The sequence below is a fragment of the Bos indicus x Bos taurus genome, chromosome 7 (genome assembly GCF_003369695.1).
Source record: "Bos indicus x Bos taurus breed Angus x Brahman F1 hybrid chromosome 7, Bos_hybrid_MaternalHap_v2.0, whole genome shotgun sequence".
Taxonomy (NCBI): domain Eukaryota; kingdom Metazoa; phylum Chordata; class Mammalia; order Artiodactyla; family Bovidae; genus Bos; species Bos indicus x Bos taurus.
The window spans coordinates 88,662,182-88,683,813 of record NC_040082.1 but is presented as its reverse complement, the minus strand read 5'-3'; the positions used below and the strand labels follow the sequence as shown (position 1 = coordinate 88,683,813).

General features: G+C 47.7%; 1 protein-coding gene across 3 annotated transcripts in view; it reads right to left on the bottom strand.

The window, feature by feature from the left end:
• LOC113895646 overlaps positions 1 to 21,632 on the bottom strand; it is a 75,810-nt gene that overhangs the window by 11,411 nt on the left and 42,767 nt on the right. Inside the window, exon 4 of one of the 3 annotated variants that reach the window (XM_027547084.1) lies at positions 4,528 to 4,621. The exons of the other annotated variants lie outside the window; for them this stretch is intronic. The gene's annotated coding sequence lies outside the window, so the exon portion shown is untranslated. Of the gene's footprint in view, positions 1 to 4,527; positions 4,622 to 21,632 lie in introns of those variants that run through there. 3 annotated transcript variants of the gene reach the window in all.

The window sequence follows — 21,632 nt, the reverse complement described above, 5'->3', positions numbered from 1 at the left end:
TGGGGTAAACTGGTCACCTTACTTGGAGGGCAGCCCTCCTCCTGGGTCTTAGATCCCTGGGGACCTCAGCAGGCAGCCCAGGGACAGAGGCTCCACAGGGCCCATGGCTCCCTCAGGCCCCCACAAAGTTCCAGCCTGAGGCCCAGAGAAGGAGTGGTAAAAGGGAATGAGTAAAGGCAGACAAGTAGGAAGGAAAGAGGCTGGGTAAGCTCTGGCTGTCAAGGGCAGTCAGAGATGCTGAGGCAGAGGGGCTTCAATACTTGGCTGCCTGCCCCTCCAGGCCTGGACCTACCCTTAGACCTCAGCGCCTGAGTGCTCTGCGACAAGGCTCAGGCCCCAGTCCTTAGAAGCCCAAGGGTCTTTGCATGGGAGGTGCTCAGCTCCCAGGGCTTCTTCCAGCCCTGCTGCATCCAGCCTTGCACCTCCCCTCCTCCATGTCCACCCTCCCTGGCGCTTCCTACCTAACTCCTCTCTACCTAAGACTGGGAGCAGAGGATGGGAAAAGAGGAATCAAGGACAGGTTGAGCTGAGGGAGAGGACCTAAGCATAAAGGACCTCTCCTCATAAGGGTGGGCACATCCTGACTGTGGTCTGGTCTGGCCTGCTTTCTGTGCCTCAGAACAGGGCCTTTGGAGAACCCAGAGGAGTGGGCAGAATAATGGTCCATGGTGGAATCAAGACGTCCACATCTTAATGCATGCAACCTGTGAATATGTTCTGTTACACGGCAATGGGGAATTATGGTTGCTAATTAGCTCACTTTGAAATAAAGAGATTATTCTGGATTATCTGGATGGGTCTAATGTAATTGCAAGTGTCCTAGCGTCTTTAAATGAAGAAGGAGGCAGAAGAGTCAGCATCAGGGAGACAGCATTATGTGAAAGACTTGACCAACCATTGCTGGCTTTGAAGATGGAAGAAGGGGCTACAAGGCAAGGAATGCAAGTGGTCTCTAAAAGCCAGAATGGGCAAGGAAGCCGACTCTCTACTAGAGCTCCCCAGAAAGGAACGCAGCCCTGCTGACACCTCGAGTTTAATTCAGCGAGACCCATTTTGGACTTCTGACCTACAGAAATACAATAAACTTATGTTGTTTTAAGCCACTTAGTTTATGGTAATTTGTTAAAGAAGTAGTACTGGGACACCACCTGAGGGATGTAACTGCTCAGAATCCCTCGGTTAGAGTTACCCTCACAGAGTTCCACAGCCTCTCTGGGAAGGAGCTGACTGTCCTGGGAGACACTGTGATTCTGGAGTCCAGGGCAGGGCATGCGCCCCATGACTGGGTGGGTCAAGAAGGATGCCTGAAGAGTGGTGCCTTTGTGGGACTAGCCTACAGGAAGCAGCTGCCTGCCTAAATCCACTCCCCAAACCTCCAACAGTGCTGGCTCTGAGTTGTCCTGAAGAGCTGCCCTGAGGTCAGGCCACCCAGCGGATCCAGCCAGAGCCGACAGCACTTGGCTTAACACTCCCAGGGCGGTATTCTGTGTCCTTTCCACCCATATCGAGCACAGCTCTGTCGGTCTTTGGCCTCACTAAAGGGATTTTCTTTCAGTTTAGCTTAGGACAAGCTAGGACTAGAGAGAAAAAAAAAATCACCAAAGTGATTTAAAGTCAGCCAGATCTTCATAAAATCCCTGCTTTGCTACTTAGTGGCTGTGTGGCCCCAAATAAGGTGCTAAACCTCTCAGGAGACTGCCTCTTCATCTGTACAATGGGTGAGACAGCCTTTGTCTCATCTGCCTGACCGTGTGTGTGAGTCTCAGGAAAGACAATGCATGAGGAAACGCTGTGCTGCGCAGACTGAGATGCTGTTGTCATTCACGAGCAGTAACTGCAGTAACGATCGCAGCCCCGCAGGCTTCTGTATGGAGTAGGTGACACATCCTGTGTCAGGGAAGGGAGGCTGAGTGCAGACTCATCACCTCTGCCTGCCCGCAGGCAGGAGGCTGCAGCCTGGGCAGGAGAGGAGAGAAGGACTCGTCTTTCTTGGTGCTGCTGCCTCAGAGCTCAGACCGGACGTGAGACGGAGCCACCCTGTACCTCCGGATGTCCTCCCACCACTGCAGACTGGGGCTTTGCACATTTTTTTTTTTCTCCTAAGCAAAGTAGTTTTCTAGAATTTCTTTTGCATAAAAAATGGTCCTTCTTTCTCATGAAACACAATTTTACAGAGAAAAGGTGGAACATGAAACTCTACACAATACAGTTCCAATCTAATGAACATATAATGTATAATTTTATACATGGGACACCTACTAGAAGAAATGCATCAGAATACTAATGGTGATATCTTTGGTTAGTAGGACTGTAGGCAGTTATAAGTTCTTCTTTATATTGCTATAACTTAAAAATGCTCAACAATGACCTATAAGTACTTTTACAGTTAGAAAAAAAATTATATATATATATATGTACGTATGAAAAATGCCAGGTACTTCCTTTTGTGTAACCACATGCTGGACTGGAAGTCATCTGAGCTGGGTGCTGCAAAGGCAGGAGTCCTGACTCTGGTCCTCGCTGCAGAACCTCAGAGATTCAACTGCTTTCCTTCCCTGGTCTCTGCTGGCCCAGTGAGACTGGATGTTGGACAAGATGCTCTAGGATTCTCTGCAGCTCAATAATTAAAGCATTCATCTTAGTCACATCCATCTCTGCTCCATACCCAGCTTCCAGTGGGCTTCTTCTAGAGAATTCCTTACCACCTCCCTCACCAGCTTCCTTTCCACCAGATCTGCCTGAGGGTCGCTGCCTCCTGGCAATTGTCTGCATCACAGTCTGTGCTTCTCAGAGCCCTGCCCTTCCTTGAAGAACAAAGCCTGGTCAAATCCCAAGCAGCCTGCCAGCCTGCAGTGAACCCTACTCCCCTCCTAACTTGTACATAACAATAGCTACCATTTATTGACCATTAACTTCAGGTCACACAGCAAAAGTGGTCTCATTTAATCCTAGGCCACCAGCAGCTGCAGAGACTAAAATGTGAATGGCACCCCCTGGAGTTGTGCATGCAGGGACCCTATTTGATCATCTTTGTCTCTGAGGGATGGATTATTTCCATTTCACTGAGGAGATAACTGACACTCAGAGAGGTCAAGTCAACTCATCCATGGTCCCACAGTGGGTCTGTGGCAGAGCTAGGACTTGATCTCTAGACAGTTCAGCTTCAGAGTTTTTTTACTCCCACAGTGGTATCTTCCTCAATAACTCTCACAGTCTATCACTGGAGGGCAAGGAGGATGCATTCTGAACTGAACCCGCAGACAGCGCCCAAGGAATGTCTGAATGTCACTGATGGTGGTGTGGATCACAGCACATTCAACCATTCAATCAACAAGTCTTCCCAAAGTGTCTGGGAGCTCTCAGGGAGCCACGGACAGGTCTATTCTGTTTACTGTTATATTCCAGCACCTAGCAGAGCCTGGCGTATAGTGCATGCTCAGTAAATGACACTGAAGTTATGTCTGTCCATTCAAATAAAGAAAATAGTAAAGTAAATAATAGGAGCTAATATCTATGGAGTGCCTACCTTTAGCCAACAATCACCTCCACAAGATTTGAGGAGAAATATGACACTGTGACAAGGGTTACAGCTTGGGGCTTTACATCAAAAAGTTGTCATGCAAAGGCCATGAGAATACCAAAGAAAGAAAGACACTCAGCAGTAACCATGAACCTTCCGACCATGTCCGAGGCCACGCCAGCTGCTGTCACCATCACAGATTCGATACACTGACTGTCAAAGCACACAAACTTAAATCTTCCATCTGCAGGCATGTTTCTGCCTGTTCAGACCATGTCTGGATATTTTTATTACCTCTCCAGACTGGATAACCAGAATACTGAGGGCTATAAGACAAATGATTGTGGAAACTGGTGATATTTAGGTTGGAAAGATAAAAAAAAAAACAACGGAGGGCTATCTTTGATACCCAATGGGCTGCTGTTGGGCCAGAGCCCTGGGGCCTCCTGAGGAAGTCTGCTGTAGCTGGCTGGGATGGCTAGAGATGGGCCAGAGAAGCAGGCTGCTTGGCAGGCTGCACCTCTGGAGCCTGATGAGACTTTACTCTCTACAGCATATATTCTATATAAAGGTTTATTAACAGTCATTCATTGCCTACTTCACGGTAGGGAAATGAGGATAAATAAAACAAGCTTGCCACCTTGGAAATGCCAGCACCCCCAGAGGTCGAGTCGGGAAAGCTGCATCCTGTAGCCTTCGACTCTTTGCTGTCTTCCTGGATCCTGAAGGGGTTAGGCATACAGCGGATAATCAACAAATACACACGTCCCTAAAGAGGGGAGCCTGGGATGGGAGCTCTGGCTGAATCAACCCTCTATGGGGGCCAAGCAGTCTGGGTCCTGGCTATGGTCTTTGAGTGTGTCCTTCTGCCCATTCAGATCCCCTCAAGTGCAGCCAGGTCTTCACCATGGTGTGATCCAGCCCCTGTTTCCACAACCACTGGCTACCATGATTCGTCAAAGGACATATCATCGTCCAATCCATTGAATATATCATTGTCAATCCTAAACTCCACAATGGCCTTTATTTTCAATTCCTGCCAAGGCTCCTCATCTGCAGTTAACAGCTGTGCTTCAGCAAACAGTGTGGAACTCCTGCATGCTGTTTCAAAAAAAAAAAAAGGCTCACGTCAGGCAGAGCTCATTCTGCTGCCCTGTCCATTCACTGCATGGTTTAGTGCTAGAACTGACATACACACACTTTTTTTTTTAATTGCAAAACAATAATTATGCAGAAAAAAATGCACAAAGCGCATGTTCAGTTTAATAAGTACAAAATATAAAGCAAATACCTGTATCACTGCCAGGTCAAGAAATAAAATAATGCCAGCACCCTCAAATCACAACCTCAACCCTCCCCTGTGGTCATGACTACACTGACTTTTGTGGTAATTTCTGTGCTTTTTATAGTTTTACCTTCCCTGCACATATCCTTAAACAAACAATACAATTTAGTTTTGCCAGCTGTTAAACTTTCCATGACAGGAATTACACTGTGTGTATTCTTTTGCGGTTTCACTTAAACATTGCTGATGAGAGCCACAGTATTATTGTGGTATTATCATCCAATATTACAGTATCATGGGTCACTGTGGTTCATTCATTTTCACTGCAGGAATATTCCACAGTTTATTTGCATTCTCTAGTGCTGATGGGCATTTGGACTCTTGCTGGTGCTGTGTGACTATTGTGCTGCACACGGGTGAGACTCTGGTTAGAGCAGATTCTGAGAAGTGGGGTTGCTGGGTTATAGGGTTCATGTATTTTCATTGTTACCAGATCATTTACGTATTTTCAATTCTGAAAATGTTTCTATCTGGCATAGAGGAAATGAAGGATTCCTGCCCTTGCTTCTGACCGGCCCACCTCCTGTCCTCCAAACTTGTCTTGTTCAGCCCAGCCATCCTATCCACTCTGGCACCCATAGGTCAGGGCCTCTCACAGCAGACTCCTCTCCTGCCTCCCTACTTCAGTGATACAGTTGGGTGAGGGTGGGAGGAGGCTGAGAATGAGGAAGTGGAAACCAAATATGAGGGCCACAGAGAAGTCCAGCCCACAAACCTCAGCGTTTCAGCAGCACACTCGTGGGAGAGGAACGTGCAGGCTGCACACCTCTCAGGCTCCAAGCTCACAGGTGCCAAGGTGCCCCACTGGACAAGCCACCACTTTGCACTAGGTTCCTGCACATAAGTTATGCCACGTAATCCTCACCCCAAACCTTTGAGGTAGGTGTTAGCATCTCATGCCACAGAAGGAGGGACTGAGTCAGAGACATTGAGCAACTGGCAATACAGTACGACAGTTAATAGCGTGGGGTCTGGATTTGTTTAAATTGGGTTTAAATTGTGGCTGTCCTACTTACTGGTGCAACACCAGGCCAGTTACCTCTACTAGCCTCAGTTTCCTCATCTGTAAAATGGGGCTAATTCACTCACCGGGTTATTGACAGAGCTGAAAGAGATAATGAGTAGAAGGAGCTTAGCAGAGTGCCTGGTGCAAATGAGGAATGGACAGAGCTATGAAATAGGAACTACGGAGTTCCAAGCTAGGAGATGGCGGGAGTGGGAGGAAACAACTCATCCTGGCAAGCTGGGAGCAGGCCATTAAGCTGAGGATGCAGACCAATGCTGTGCAGAGACTCAGTGGCACGCTGGCCCAGTGGACTCTGAAATGTGGGCACCCAGGCAAGTCCTACTGTCTTGGCACCTTTGCCCCGAGCTCTCTACCTATCTGTGCTGCTTCAAAGGGCAGTGATTTGACAGGTAGCAGCTGGATCCCTGCTCAAGAGGAAGCGTCAGCGCTGGCCTGCAGGAAGTCTCATTGGGTAGCAGCAGCAGTGGCAGCCAATGGGCAGCGAAGCCTGTTGCTAGGGTCACTGGTGAACCTTATTTGACAACATCGGGCTGACCCTGCATTCACCTCTGAGAACCCTGGGAAACGCCAACCACAGATGTGAAGTGAACATCTTAAAACCACAACTGCATTTCCTTTGTGAAAAGATTCAGCTCTCTTCTCTGGCCTGCCTCTCTTGGGCTGGACGTCTCGTGTACAGTGGCTTGCAACCTCAAGAGAGAAGAGCCTGGGTGGAGAGTCTGCTACAAACCCACTCTGGACAGGCCCGGGCAAGGAAAGGGCAGGGTCTACTGCACAGGTGGCCCTGGGACCCACCAAGGACCCGGAAGGCTTCTGTTCTCACCCTGGCAGCTGCCGACCTCCGGCCCAAGCCTCCCCACACACACCCTGAAGTGTTCCTGGCCTCACTTCCTGTAGCCTTGGGAAGCGGCTGGTATGAGGAAGACCCGTGGCACGCAGGGAGGAAGTGGGCCTGCCCAGGCCCTCACCATCTGCACCGGCCACACGTTTCAGTGCAGCCTACAGCTCAAACGGTTGGCGGTTTCAGTTCGTCACCTTCCTTTGGTGCATCTTCTAACTTAACATTAAATAAGCTAACTGTTGCCCCACCCCAGAAAAATGTGGGAGAGAAGCTGTGCCTTCAGTATTTCCAACATATTCCCCTCTTTTCTCATATTTGCCCAGCACCTTTGGGTCTGGAAACTGTGCTCACATTTGTCATCTTGTTGGATCCTCACAAGCCTTGGTAAGGTAATAATAGCTAACAATGACTGAACCCTCAATCAGTGTCAGGAACATGAATTAGTGCACAGAATCCACTATGATTGTTCCCATTTGACAGAAAAATGAGGTAAAGATAGATTCAGTGACCGGCTCAAGGTCCTGTAGTCCGTAAATGCACAGCTGACATTTTATCCCAGATGGCCCAATTCCAAAGTAATCCCTATTATCTTCTGTTATATTGGCTTCGAGGCATATTCAAAAGAACAAATCCTATTTCTGGATGAGAAAGTGAGGCTGAGAAGAATAAAAGACAAGGGGCCTGAAATCAGAGTTGCTTCCATGTCCACGTCTTCTCCCGGAGGACCATTCACTGGCATCTTCTTTTTTATTTTTTTTAATCACTGTCACACTTCCCCCTCTCCCCACACCCAACGCCAGCTTGTCTCCTCCTGACCTATATGCTAACATGGCCTTTCTTGGGACTTCCTTGGAGGTAGAGTGGTTAAGATTCCACTCTTCCACTGCTGGGAATGCGGGTTCAATTCCTGGTTGAGGAAAGATCTCACATGCCTCGCAGCCAAAAATAAAAATAATCATAAAGTGGCCTTTGTTTTTTGGGGTAGCCCAGAGAGCCAAAGTCCTGGTTTGCTAGGAAGAGTATATGCGCCTATCTGTCAGGTGAAGGAGGCAAAGCCGGGACTATGGAGGATGAGCCACAGAAGAACCCAACACTAAGCCCTCTCCTGTACACACCGGGACAGTAAAAGCAATCCACGGGCCTGGAGACTGTGGACAGCCAAGCTGGGGCGTCTATCTGTCCACCGCCTCCTCAGCTGAAGGTGCTCTGAGGGGCCAGGGTGGGTGTGGACACTGATACGCCAGTGTGCTAGAGCACCGTCCTTCTGCTGGGCATTTCAGGCTGCCCTCACTCATGGAACGTATATTTTTGTGTGTCCCTGCCAAGTGTCAAACACTATGCAAAAGATCAAGGATTCAGCGGAAAATAACACAGGCCATGTTCCAGGCCTTGAGGAGCCTTTAGTTCCAGTGAGGGACACAGACATGAGGCAAGTAATTACACAAATATCTGGAAAACACAGTGTCTTGTGAGAGGATTCACCCTCAAGGTCCTAATCAAAGAAGGAGTCTGTGGTATGGGGGGCTGGGCAGCCAGGATGGTGTGGAGTTAGTGGGTAGGGACAGTTCTTGGCCCCTATCCCACTGGCCTCCTCTCCCCCGCATTCCAGGCCCTTCAGGAAATCTGTTTCCAGGAAGGCTGCTCTGCGAAGTATCTTCAAGGCTGCCTCAAGCGGTGTCTTTGTGAAAGCTCTTTTAGCTTTTGTGCCTGGGTGAGCACAAACTCAGGTGTGTGTGGTGTGGGAGACCAGAGGGGCGGGCAGATGAGGGTGCTTGATCTTTGATCCTCAGCTAAACTCAGACCTCTTCAATCCTCATCAAAGGCCTGTGTGTGCGTGTGGGAGAGCCTGGTGGGGCAAGAAGTTGCTGGGATGAAGTGCTGGTATGAAACTTTCAATTCTGAGAAACATTTTCAGATTAACTGAGAGCCAGGGCTCTTCCTAAAGTACCTCTGAAATTAGCTGTTCAACATAAAGCCTGAAATTAGCTTCTGCAGGAGATGAAGCCCTCTAGGGCTGACAGCAGTCAGCCAGCTAGCCCCCAGAGACATCCTTGCTGGCACCGCCCGGCCTGCAGGGCGCCACTGCAACCCTGCCTCAGTGTGCCCACCGGCAGGCTCCTTAAGAAACACTTTGCGGCCTTCACTAGACATGCTTCTCCCCGCTCATCTGCTTCTTTTACCCTCAGGGACTCTCCCTGTGGAAAAGAAAGCCCACTTCCTTCGGCTGTGAGGGTGTGATTTCCAGTTTCATTTTTCAGTTTTCATGTAGAAGCTATTCTGCCAGCTCTCCACTCCTCATGCCCCAGGGCACCAGAGGGGCCAAGAGGCAGAAGGAAAAAAAAATATGTTCCTGTCAGTACCCTGCTCCATGGAGCTCACAGAGGTGGGGACTGGGCGGACCCTGGGTAGGGGAGATTGTTAAAATGCAGATCCCTGCTCCCCTGTCTCCGAGGTGCTAGATTTGGGTCCTTCTGATTCTGACGTGGCCTCTGGACCCTACAAGGACTCACGGCCTCAGAGACCATCAAAACAGCCAGACCTCAGCTGAGCAGAGCCCAATCACTCCCCAAGGCTCTTCCCACATCTGCGTGTGAAGCTTTGTTCCACATGCCCTGCCTCTTCCCTGCTTGGAACTGGACATGTTTCAGATGTCAGTTCTTTTCAGGGGGAGATATGAGGAAGCCCAGGTTGTGGGTCCTCACACAACTTCCTTTCTTCCTCACACTCCAGATCTCCCTTTAAGATGCTAATTTGTAGTAGACATTAAAATAGGCATTAATAGAAACAAAAGAAAGAAAAATTCTATTAAAAGCCCTCACGCCCTTTTGTTCTGTCCCTGCTAATTCCAGAAAGGATTTAAGAACATTTACACATCTGTATTTTCCCCTATGTGTGTGTGAGAGAGAGACAAACAGAAACAGAGAGAGAGAGAGAAAACCTGTGTGTGGGGTGGGTCTTCCAAAGTACCTTGCCCTGGTATGACCATGGAGGAAGCAGGTGGTTAGGTCCCCAAGCCCGGCAGATGTAGGCCTTTGCTAATCTCTAGGGCAAATTTGTTCTCCAGTGTTTCTAGTATCACTTTTTGATCAATCATTAATCAAAGTTGCAATAAAAAGATAATCTTCTCAGGACTGGGCTATAAAGGTTTTGGTTGAAACCTTAAATAAACCCTTTTGTGGAGGCCTCAAAGCCAAGAGAGAAGAGTCTCGTGTCTGTGGCTGGATTTAGAAACAAATGAAGGCTGGGCACAGACATGAACTTTAGTCACCTGAGTGACGGTGGCCTCTTGATTGACCTCTCACTGCTGGTGAAGCTGGCTGTGTCCTGGCTCCTGGACCAGGTGGCAAAGCTGGGAGGGGAGGGTGCAGCTGGGCCCAGATGCGAGGGTCTGGTGCTACAGCTGTGGCACAGCTCTGGAGGCCAGGCCTGAAGGCAGCCCCCAAAGCCCACGGAGCCCATGTGGTGGAAGGCACCCTTATCTCTTAGCTGGGCTCATTCCTGCCGACTCAGGGCTGTGCAGGGCAGAGTGGTGTCTGGTGTGAAGAAGAAGGCCCACTTCTCAAGGGAGGAAGAGAGGAAGTGGCTGCTTCTCCCAGGACCCAGCAGGCGTAGAGTCTATGGGACCCTACTCCTCTCTGCGCTCCCTCACAGTAGAGAGGGTGGATCTGCTCACTGGGGCCTGGGGCTACAGGCTCTTGGCTGCAGAACCTGGATCTAGGAGCTAGAATCAGCAGCGATAATGTGAGGCTCAGCACCAGGTCCAAGAAGCAAGGACCTTCCCGCCCAAGGCAGTGCCTGTGTATCTGGGCTAAGTGCAGCCTGGCCCAACAGGCTTAGCGTTTAGTTGTCAGCGACTTTTGCAGGAGCCACAGCAACTGCATCATCCAAGAAAGCTGACGTGCTCAGAAGCACGCATCTAAGACCTGCAGTATCTGAGAAAGTGGGAGAGGCACTCGCCGTTCTCTCCAACCCCTTCAGACATATTACCAGGCCTGCTCTGAACCACATTTCACACCCATGGAAGAAATGGGCATTTTCAGTGAAGAGTAACCCTAGAAGCGGTGAAATTATAACAAGTGTGAGAAATTGTTCAAAGGATTGCTGTACAAAACAGGGATAGCATCGTTTTGAATGTCTGGAAAGGAGCAAGCAGCATCAACGGGAACAATTAAGACAATTGAGGGACACGTGATGAGGCTTTCTATAGGTCCAGTGTGGTCTCCAAAGATACACACACACACACTCACTTTTTTTTTTTTAGAGAGAGAACGAGAAAGGAATGGGAAGATACACACTGAAATTTTAACAGCAGGCTTTCTCTAGCTGGTAAGATTATGAATGACTTGAATTTTTTCCGTTTGAGCTTATCAATAGTCTCTAAAATGTCTACAGTGTACCCAAATTACGTTATAATGGCAAATATACATATGACATAACATTTACCGTTTTAACCATTTTTCAGTGTGCAATTCAATAACATTAAGTACATTTACATTCTGGTGCAGCCATCACTACCATCCAACTCCAGAAGTTTTTCATCGTCCTCAACATAGACTCCAAACCCAGGAAACTAACTCCTCATTCTCTCCTACTGCCGGTGGTTGGTAACCCCCATTCTCCTTCCTGTCTCTATGAATTTGACTATTTTAGGTGCCTCATATAAGTTGAATCATACAACATTTGCCCTTTTGTGTCTGGTTTATTTCACTTCCTACTTTAGAAAGTGAAATAGCTTTAGTTTTCAAGGTTTATCCATGCGGCATGAATTTCAGGAATTTCACTCATGCGTGTGACAGAATTTCATTCCTTTTTAAGACTGAATAATATTCCACGTGTGTATATACCACATTTTATCTATTCATCTGTCAGTGGATGCTTGTCAACTGTTTGTGCCTTCAGGCTAATATGAACATGGGTATACAAATGTCTCTTTCAGACTCTGGTTTTAGTTCTTTTTAATTCTACCAGAGGTAGAATTGCTGGATTATATGGTAAGTTTATTTTTCATTTTTTGAGGAACTGCCATCCTATTTTTCACAACGGCTGTACCATTTCCACAGTGGCAGGGCATCAGTTCAGTTCAGTCACTCAGTTATGTCCAACTTTGCGACCCCATGGACTGCAGCATGCCAGGCTTCCCTGTCCATCACCAACTCCAACTCCCAGAGCTTGCTCAAACTCATGTCCATCGAGTTGGTGATGCCATCCAACCATCTCATCCTCTGTTGTCCCTGTCTCCTCCTACCTTTAGTCCTTCCCAGCGTCAGGGTCTTTTCCAGTGAGTCAGTTCTTCGCATCGTGGCCAAAGTATTGGGGCTTCAGCTTCACCATCAGTCCTTCCATAGGGGTTCTAATTTCTCCACACCTTCACCGACACTTGTTATTTTCTTTCTTTTTTTTAATAATTGTCATTCTAAAGGGTGTGAAGTGGTATCTCATTGTGGTTTTGATTTGCATTTCCCTAATCCAAACTAATTATTAAGTTTAAAAAATATTTATTTATTTGGCTGTGCTTAGTTTCAGCATGGAGATCAAGATTTTTAGTTGTGGCAGGAGGGATCTAGTTCCTTGACCAGGGATCAAACGTGGGCCCCCTGCATTGGGAGCACAGAGTCTTGGCTACTAGACCACCAGAGAAGTCCCAAACTATTTATTTTTAATCCAATTTTGCCTGAATCAAATCATTTGTCCTTTATTTCTTAATAATATGGACCTTTCCTCATTTTTTGCAATACTTAATCTTTGCACTACGGTTTTTTAAATTGTGGTAAAATACACATAACACAAAATTTACATTCATAACCATTTGTAAATGTACAGTTCAATATTGCTAAGTAAATTCACTGTTGTGACCAAATTTTACAATGATTCGAAGAACCAAAAGGCTATTAAAAAAAAAGGAAGAAGGAATACGTGGATCCTCAGGCCTTGAAGATGTTCACACACTTTGGCTCAGCCTTGGCCGAGACGTGCGTTCATCTAGAGCACTGCTGATGTGCTGGGCTCTGTGCCAGATAGGAGGAGGCACTAAAGTGAGTGTAGTCTGGTCTCTGCTCTCAGATTTCAACCCCTGTGGGAAGTAGTTATACCCAAGGCTTCTGTGGGCCCAGTGGGCCACACTGTCTTCAGGTACAGTGTGGAGAAGGCAGCACAGATGAGGTGGCTTGTGAGCTGTGCCCCAAAAGAAGAGCAGACGTTTGCAGGTGTGTGAGGGCAGAAAGGAACTGGTCTGTGCTGTTGTGCTGTGGCAGCCCCTCCATTAGCACTTGGTAATGATTTATGCCTCTCTTCCCTACTTGATTATAAGCTTCATGAGAGCAAGGCCACGTAGTCTTGTTCACTGTTGAACAAGACTAGCAGGCAGAACCTGCTCTGCCCAGCGCAGACAGGGATAAAATGAATACTTGCTGAGTAAATGAGCAGGTGAGGAGAAGGAAGAGGGGAGAGGAGATGTCTCCTTCCAGAATCTTGGCCATGAGAGGCAGACAGCACGGCTGTACTCCGTGGGGAGGGGGGTGGAGGGAAACATCACAGGGATGATAGAGATGGGAGCATGCCAAGTACTGCACCCCAGGAGCCAGGGGAGAAGGAGAGTTTGAAGACCCAGGTTTGAGAGAGCTGAAGGCCCTGACTGCTGGATAGGAGTCTGGGTGAAATGGGAGAGACAGGGCTGCAGGGTCAATGGGAGGAGAGGGGTCTCTCACTTTATGATACGTGGATGGTTAATATGAAGAAAACAGGAAATGCAAGTTGCTGACAAGGATGTGAAGCAACTGGAGCTCTCACACACTGCCGGGAAAGTGCTCTTCCAAGCTTCAGACAGCACTCTGGTTGCTGGTTGGTTCAGGCTACCATTTGGGCCAATCAAGGGAACCATAGCATCTGCACTTGGACTATGAGACATGAAATACTTTATGTCCAGAGCAATTTCCAAGATGGGCCTGAATCCAGGGGACATGGAACAACCAAGAGCCCATAGTTGGCTCTGTGCTCACCAGGCTCCAAACTGTCAACTTTGCCCATATGTCTCCATGGACCTCATCTCATGTCAGAGAGCTGGCAGGACTTCAGTCAGCAGAAGGTGGACTCTGCTCTTTTCAAGGGCACATGGTGCCAGCTCTGGGCACTGTGGTAAACTCCACCAGGGTATGCACACCCAGTCAGGCACCAGCATCTGAGCCCTCTACCAGATGAGTGGCACGTGTGCCAACACGGAGCCCTCACGGGATGCACTGCTTGACACCTGCGGAGCTCCAGGCTGAGGGAAGGACTGTGTATAATCTGTATTTTTTTGCATCTTCCTTTCCAATTTGGAGGACATTATCACTGAGTTACCAATTGCTACTTAATCCACTGTTGGGGAGCACAGAGAAGTGTCCAGCAGTCCTGGATGAGGCTGCAGCAGGGGAGGAGAAGAGCACAGATGATGCAATGAAGACTTAATAAAAGGCAAGGTGTAATTGGGAGCAGGCCTCCCTCAGCTTCACATGAAGCACATGCTCCATTGCCCTCAGCCTGACCACAATGCCACACCAGCTGTGTCCCATTCATGCTGGCCTGGAAACTGGGAAGTACCTGGCACAGGGCCCCTCCACTTCCTCCACATGACTGCCTAGAGCTCCACGGGGACCAGAAAGGGGTGATTTTTGTGGTCAGGAAATGCCTGTGGCAGCTGTGGACACCACAGGCCCTCCCTGAACCCGTCTGAAGTGGAGACCACATTCCCAAAGACTTTCAACTGCCTGAACTCTAGCTCCAATCTCTTGCTTTTTCCTGGGAGGTTCACTGTGGCATGGCAGGTAACAGGCATCTTTCTCTATGTCCATTAGGTCCCTCAGATCTAAAATACTCTAAGCTCAAAGGCAGAACACTGAGAAGCAGAACAACAGATTTGAAGCTGTGGTTTAGCTCAATGGTTTTTAACCTTGGCTGCACACTAGAGCCACCTAAGGAACTTCTTAAAAGTACTCATGTCCAAAGACTTCAACAGGCACTTTGCAAAGAGAGGATCTAATGGCTAACGTGTGAAAAGGTGCTCAACTGCATGAGTCATTCAGTTCAGGTCAGTCGCTCAGGCGTGTCTGACTCTTTGCAACCCCATGAATTGCAGCACGCCAGGCCTCTCTGTCCATCACCAACTCCCGGAGTTCACCCAAACTCATGTCCATCAAGTCGGTGATGCCATCCAGCCATCTCATCCTCTGTCGTCCCCTTCTCCTCCTGCCCCCAATCCCTCCCAGCATCAGAGTCTTTTCCAATGAGTCAACTCTTCCCATGAGGTGGCCAAAGTATTGGAGTTTCAGCTTTAGCACCAGTCCTTCCAAAGAACACCCAGGACTGATCTCCTTTAGAATGGACTTGTTGGATCTCCTTGCAGTCCAAGGGACTCTCAAAAGTCTTCTCCAACACCACAGTTCAAAAGCATCAATTCTTTGGTGCTCAGCTTTCTTCACAGTCCAACTCTCGCATCCATACATGACCACTGGAAAACCATAGCCTTGACTAGACAGACCTTTGTTGGCAAAGTAACGTCTCTGCTTTTCAATATGCTATCTAGGTTGGTCATAACTTTCCTTCCAAGGAGGAAGCATCTTTTAATTTCATGGCTGCAATCACCATCTGCCGTGATTTAGGAAATGCAAATTAAAACCACACTCTGATATCATCACACACCCACCAGAATGGCTAACATGAAAAAGTTAGAAAACACCAATCACTGGCAAAGATGTAGAGCAACCAGAACTCTCACACATCACTGAGAAAGTATAAATTGGTGCAGTCACTTTGGAAATTATTTGGCATAACGTAATAAAGCTGTACAGACTGATTTTCATACTTGCCCAGCAACTCCATGTCCAAGTATGGACCCAACAGAAATGCAAGCAAATGTGCTCGAAGACACCAATGAAGGCTCATAGCAGCAGTAGTCATAATACCCCCAAATGGCCAACTACAACTCAGATAGTCAAATATAGAGAAGCAGAGGAATATCCACATGGTGGAACAACCTATAGCAATGAGAATGAACTAGCTACAACAACTACAAACAATTGTAAAATAGCTTTGATGAACCTCACAAATACAATGTTGAGCAGAAGAAGGCAGATATAAAAGAATATATTCTATTTGATTCTACTTACATAATATAAAGCATGAAACAGGTAAAACTATATTTCTACCATTAGAAATGAGAATGGTGTTTATGCTTTGGGGCACCAGGGGATGCAAATGATATTTCTTGATCTGGAAGCAGCTTAGGATAAATTCACTTTGTCAAAATTCACCAAGCTTTACACTCATGTTTTTTTGTTTTCTTATTTTTTTGCATATATATTATCTGTCAATAAAGACTTAATTTTTTTTTTTTATAAAAGCCCAGATCAATTCAGTCAGTATCTTTGGGGTGAGGATGAGTACTTTCAAGTACTGAGGCATCAGTACTTTCAATATTCTAGATAACTGTAATGTGCAGCCAGGATTGAAAGCCATTGGTTTAATTTCTTAGGAGAAGCAGATCTACTAAGAGGCTGTAAATGGTCTTGATAAAAGGCACTTCCAGCTTGGTGGAGTGAGATGCTGGGGTGAGAAGTCCAACTTTGTTGATGCGATGAAGCCTCCTGCCTGGGCAGAGGAAGTATTGCAGTATGCTTACGTAATGTGTTTCTTCCCTGGCAGGGTCTGCTGAAAGCTGGTTGCATCAGTTTGCAGTGGTGCATGATGGGAATCAAGTGGGCCCTGGCCCCTCCTCAGGCAAGGCGGGGTGTGTACGTTCCATTCAAGGTGTCTGTGTTTGTGGGTAACAGCCCGCTCTGGGCTCTAGATGACGAGCAAACTCTCTGGCCTCTGCGTCCAGATTAGCAACTTGCGACATCTTGCTGAGGACCACGTCAGGCTTGGTGCATGTGCCTGGGTTCAGAATTTTCCTTCTATTCCATGTGGTTAGTGGCAGCCGCCCAAGCAATGGCTGAATTCTGGCACACCCTAAGCTGGGCTGGATGAAGCACAAGCTGGAATCAAGACTGCCGGGAGAAATATCAATAACCTCAGATATGCAGATGACACCACTCTGATGGCAGAAAGCGAAGAACTAAAGAGCCTCTTGATGAAAGTGAAAGAGGAGAGTGAAAAAGTTGGCTTAAAGCTCAACATTCAGAAAACTAAAAGATCATGGCATCTGGTCCCATCACATCATGGCAAATAGATGGGGAAACAATGGAAACATAGACTTTATTTTGGGGGGGCTCCAAAATCACTGCAGATGGTGACTGCAGCCTTGAAATAAAAAGATGGTCGCTCCTTGGAAGATATGCTATGACCAACCTAGACAGCATATTAAAAAGCAGAGACATTACTTGGCCAACAAAGGGCCGTCTAATCAAACTATGGTTTTTCCAGTAGTCATGTATGGATGTGAGAGTTGTACTATAAAGAAAGCTGAGAGCCGAAGAATTGATGCTTTTGAACTGTAGTGTTGGAGGAGACTCTTGAGAGTCCCTTGGCCTGCAAGGAGATCCAACCAGTCTATCCTAAAGGAAATCAATCCTGAATATTCATTGGAAGGACTGATGCTGAAGCTGAAACTCCAATACTTTTCCACCTGATGAGAAGAGCTGACTCATTGGAAAAGACCCTGATGCTGGGAAAGATGGCAGGTGGGAGGAGAAGGCGACTAGAGGATGAGGTGGCTGGATGATATCACTGACTCAATGGATATGAGTTTGACTAAGCTCCAGGAGTTGGTGATGGACAGGGAAGTCTGGTGTGCTGCAGTCCAAGGGGTCGAAAAGAGTTGGACATGACTGAACAACTGAACTGAACGGAAGCAAACTATGGGCAGTTTGGAAAAGACAAGACAGGACATGGGCTTACAGACTACACAAGTGTTATGCCTGCTTGGGGCCCATCCACCCTCCCAGAAGTGCATGGACCTTGAACCTTCGGCTATAGGAGGAGTGCAGGGAGGCCCCAGAAACCTCCCCCAGCTCTCCAGGGTCCTCCACTTTCCAGGCAGGGGCTGGCTCTTCTGGCCACATTCCTACATATCTGTCTCCCAGTGGTACGTTTACAGAGCAAGAATGAACAGGATGGGGCCTGGGGCCTCTTGCAACTCTGTTGGGTGGGACGCTGGGGGCCTTGGTTGGGCTCACTTGGCTGAAGGACACAGAGTCGTGTGGGTTGAAAGAGACTAAGGTAAACTGAAAAAGGCTACATCACTTGAGGGTAGCCACACTGAAAACAACAAACCCTTCTCCAACTGTCCAGTCCCCACTCCTCAAATTATTAATAAAATAATTTTATTTATTAATAAAAAAAAGTCTTTAGAAGTAAGAGAATCATGAATAAGGAAGCCAGGGTATAAGCATGTATCTCTACTGAAGCTGCAACTCTCGACTTTCCTGGCTTTGGGCTCCTTCCTGTGAAACAGGGTAATGCCTCCAGGCTCTCCCTCCTGCCCAGGAGGGCTGAGGGTCCAGGAGTCAGCTGGTGTAGGTCGGGGAGGTTGGACCTTGAGGGCTGTGCCTGTGCTGCCCCTGGCTGGGACATCAGCCCCCATGTGCCACCTCACCGCCTGTGAACTGCCACGGTGGCAACCTTGGCCAGCCAGAGTGACACTACCCCTTCCTGTCATCATCTTTGAGAAGTATTTATGATACATTTCCTTTTTCTGCTTTCAGAAATGGATGCCCAGGAAGAGTTCTTGCTTGAAAGGGGTACATAAACTCACCAAGGGTTGACTGGACAGCAGGTGAGGAGGTAAGAGAATCCAGAGAGCATTCCAGAAGGTGAGTTGTGAGGGCTGAGCTCAGAGGTGCCACAGGAGAGCTAGGCTGCTGTATGGTGTGAGCTCTGATGCTGCTACAGGGCCATGAGCCTCACTGGGCTCTAGTGGACAGCCAAGCACATGACACTTCTCAGAGCAAAAGCATCAGAGAAGCTACTGACCGGGAAGCACAGAGGCCTGGCAGGTCTGAACTGAGGGACTTCTAATGTCACACTGGGGGAATCCCACTCAGAATTGCTCTGGATGTCCCCCAAATACCCACTTTACCTTAAGACCCAGCAAGGATCTGTTAAGCAGGAAGGGATTTAATCCTTTTCTAAAACCCCTGATATTTTCCAGCCTGTCATTATAATTTCTAAAAGTCATCATAAACTCTCTCTCCTGGTTTCCTTCCATTTACATGCTTATTTTCCTTTTCAAAACACTCCAGTAACATTTCCCCATATGAAGACGTCACTAATCCCGTACCCTCTACTATCTATTCTGCTTAACAACTAGGAAGTGAATTTTCAAAAGCCCCTGAGTAACCCAGAGATGTCAGGGAGCTCACACAGAACATTTCAAAGCGGATGCTTCAGGGCTCAGGCAGGGACCATTCTTGTCTTAGAAGCAAATCAGAAGTTTCTGTCTGGGCAGGGTCCCGGTAGGAAACACACACACACTGCACAGGTAACTGAGCAGAGCTTAAGGAAGGACTGTTTCCAAGGGGCTGAGCAGCATCGAGGGAAGGAGAAACACCTTGGAGCCAGTGACAATGGGGAGCTGTGACCATGGCTTGGAGGGAGGAGGAGGTGGGACTGTTCTAGGATCCTGAGAGAGCTGCAGGGAAGGGCTGTGGAGAGTTGCGGTGGCTTTAAGGAGAAGAACACAGACTTGATCTGAGGCCTGGCAAGGGAGGGAGCTGGCAGAGGGGAGGGGTGGATAAAGTACCCTAATATACCCCAACATTACTCTCTTTATCTCCTGCAGGGGCCTTCATCTGGCCAAACCCAACTGGAAGCACAAGGGCACGAAGCCTGGTTGGTACAATCCACAAAGGTCAAATACTGGGAGGTATGGGAAAGGGTAGAAAATGTGTAGGGGCAGGCTCATGGGGGACACCCTGCATGTGTGCGTCCTCAGTTACTTCAGTTGTGTCTGATTCTTTGTGACCCCATGGACTGTAGCCCACCAGGCTCCTCTGTCCATGGGATTTTTCAGGCAAGAATACTGGAGTGGGTTACCATGCCTTCCTCCAGGGAATATTCCCGACCCAAGGATTGAATTCGCATCTCCTGCCTTGGCAGGCAGATTCTTTTCTGTTGATCCACCAGGGAAGTCCATATCCTGCATAGTCATCTAGTTTAGTAGCCATTTAAAAGGAGTAAATTAGAAGTTGATGTGCTGTAATGTGGCTCCCTCACCACATATAAATGGGAAAAGAGGCAGTCAGAGATAGAGATGTTCATGAAATAGGTTTAAGGAATTTTGGTCATCCTCAACATGAAGGGGGACAGATAGCTTTACTTAGTTTAATAATTCCGAAGTAAACATGTATGTTCATAAAGAAGATCCTAAATTATCAATAACACATTAAATGTGGTCACTGTACTACTTAACAGAGCTCCAACAGGGAAGGGAAGATTATAACACAATTTAGAGATACCATATATCCACTCAAGGGGATTCCCAGGTGGCATAGTGGTAAAGAACCCACCTGCCAATGCAGGAGATGTAACAGACCCAGGTTTGATCCCTGGGTTGGGAAGATCCCCTGGAGAAGGAAATGGCAACCCACTCCAGTATTCTTGCCTGGAAAATCCCATGGACTGAGGAGCCTCGCAGAGGGTTGCAGAGAGCTGGACACAACTGAGCGCACACACACACATACACACACACACATCCATTCAAAAGAAGTATAACCATTAAACATATCAGGTTATTCACATGTCTCTACCTCCTTTCTCTCCTGAAGTGTCACTAAAAATGCCAGACAAGAAGTAAAATGGTTTATATGCTCAAGAGCAAACAGAATGGTAAAGAGACATTAGTGGATGAGAGATCTCAGCAAACTCTGGGAAACTGGGAAGCAGATGGAAGAATGAAGGAGGGCTGATATGGAAAAAGTTAGTCTCTTAAGGGCTCCCAGAGTGGGAGACTGACATGAAGCAAGCCACTCCTGTCTCAGAACTGTGGGGGAGCTCAGACCTTGGGGAGCCCAGGTATTATGATGGTGGGGGTCAAGTACAAAGAACGTATGGAAAGAAACCAGGGCAATTGTTTGGAATCCTCCCAGATCACACGTCATACTCTGTCCAACACAGCAGGAGACTGAAGACACTAAATGGGAGAGACCCTGGCAGAAGAGAGGGCAGATGAACACAAGGATGTAAATGGAGGAATGATGGCAAGTCTGCATACCCCACCTTGCCCAGGCGTGTATCGTCCTGTAACAAAGTATAGTGAATTTAAAACATGGCTACAAAAATTTTTGAGAGGGAGGACTCTTCTCCTTTCCTTAATCTGGGTGGGCATGTATTACAGGGGAAGTGATGTTATGTGACTTCCAAAGCCAGGCCATAAAAGGCCCTGCAGCTTCCATATTGCTGGCAGGAACATTCACACTAGAATCCTGAGCTACAACACAAGAGGTCCAACTACCAGGCTGTCGCTCTGGGGAGGCCATGTGTCGTCTGCCTGGTCTCTAGTCCTGTTGCGCCCAGTCTTCCAGCTTTCCCTGCCAAGTGAAGACCCATCTTGGAAGTGGATCCTTCAGCCGCAGCTGGCTCCAACTTTCAGCCATCTCAGACGCTGTCGAGCAGAGAAGAGCCATGCCTTTTCCCAATTCCTGACTTGCAGCACAGCAAAGTGGTTGTTGTTTATGCTGCTAAGTATTGGTGAGGGTTGTTAGGCAGTAACAGTAATTGGAACAGGAGTTAGAATACTTCTCTTGAGAGGCTGTGTAGCTCTAGAGCAATGGTTCTTAAGGAGGTAATTTTGCTCCCCAGAGAACATTTGGTGAGGTTTATTGATATTTTTGGTTATCACAATTCTGGGAGGGGGGTTACTAGTGGCACCTGGTGAGCAGAGCTCAGTGATACTACTAAACATCCTACAATAAAAAATTATTTGGCCTCA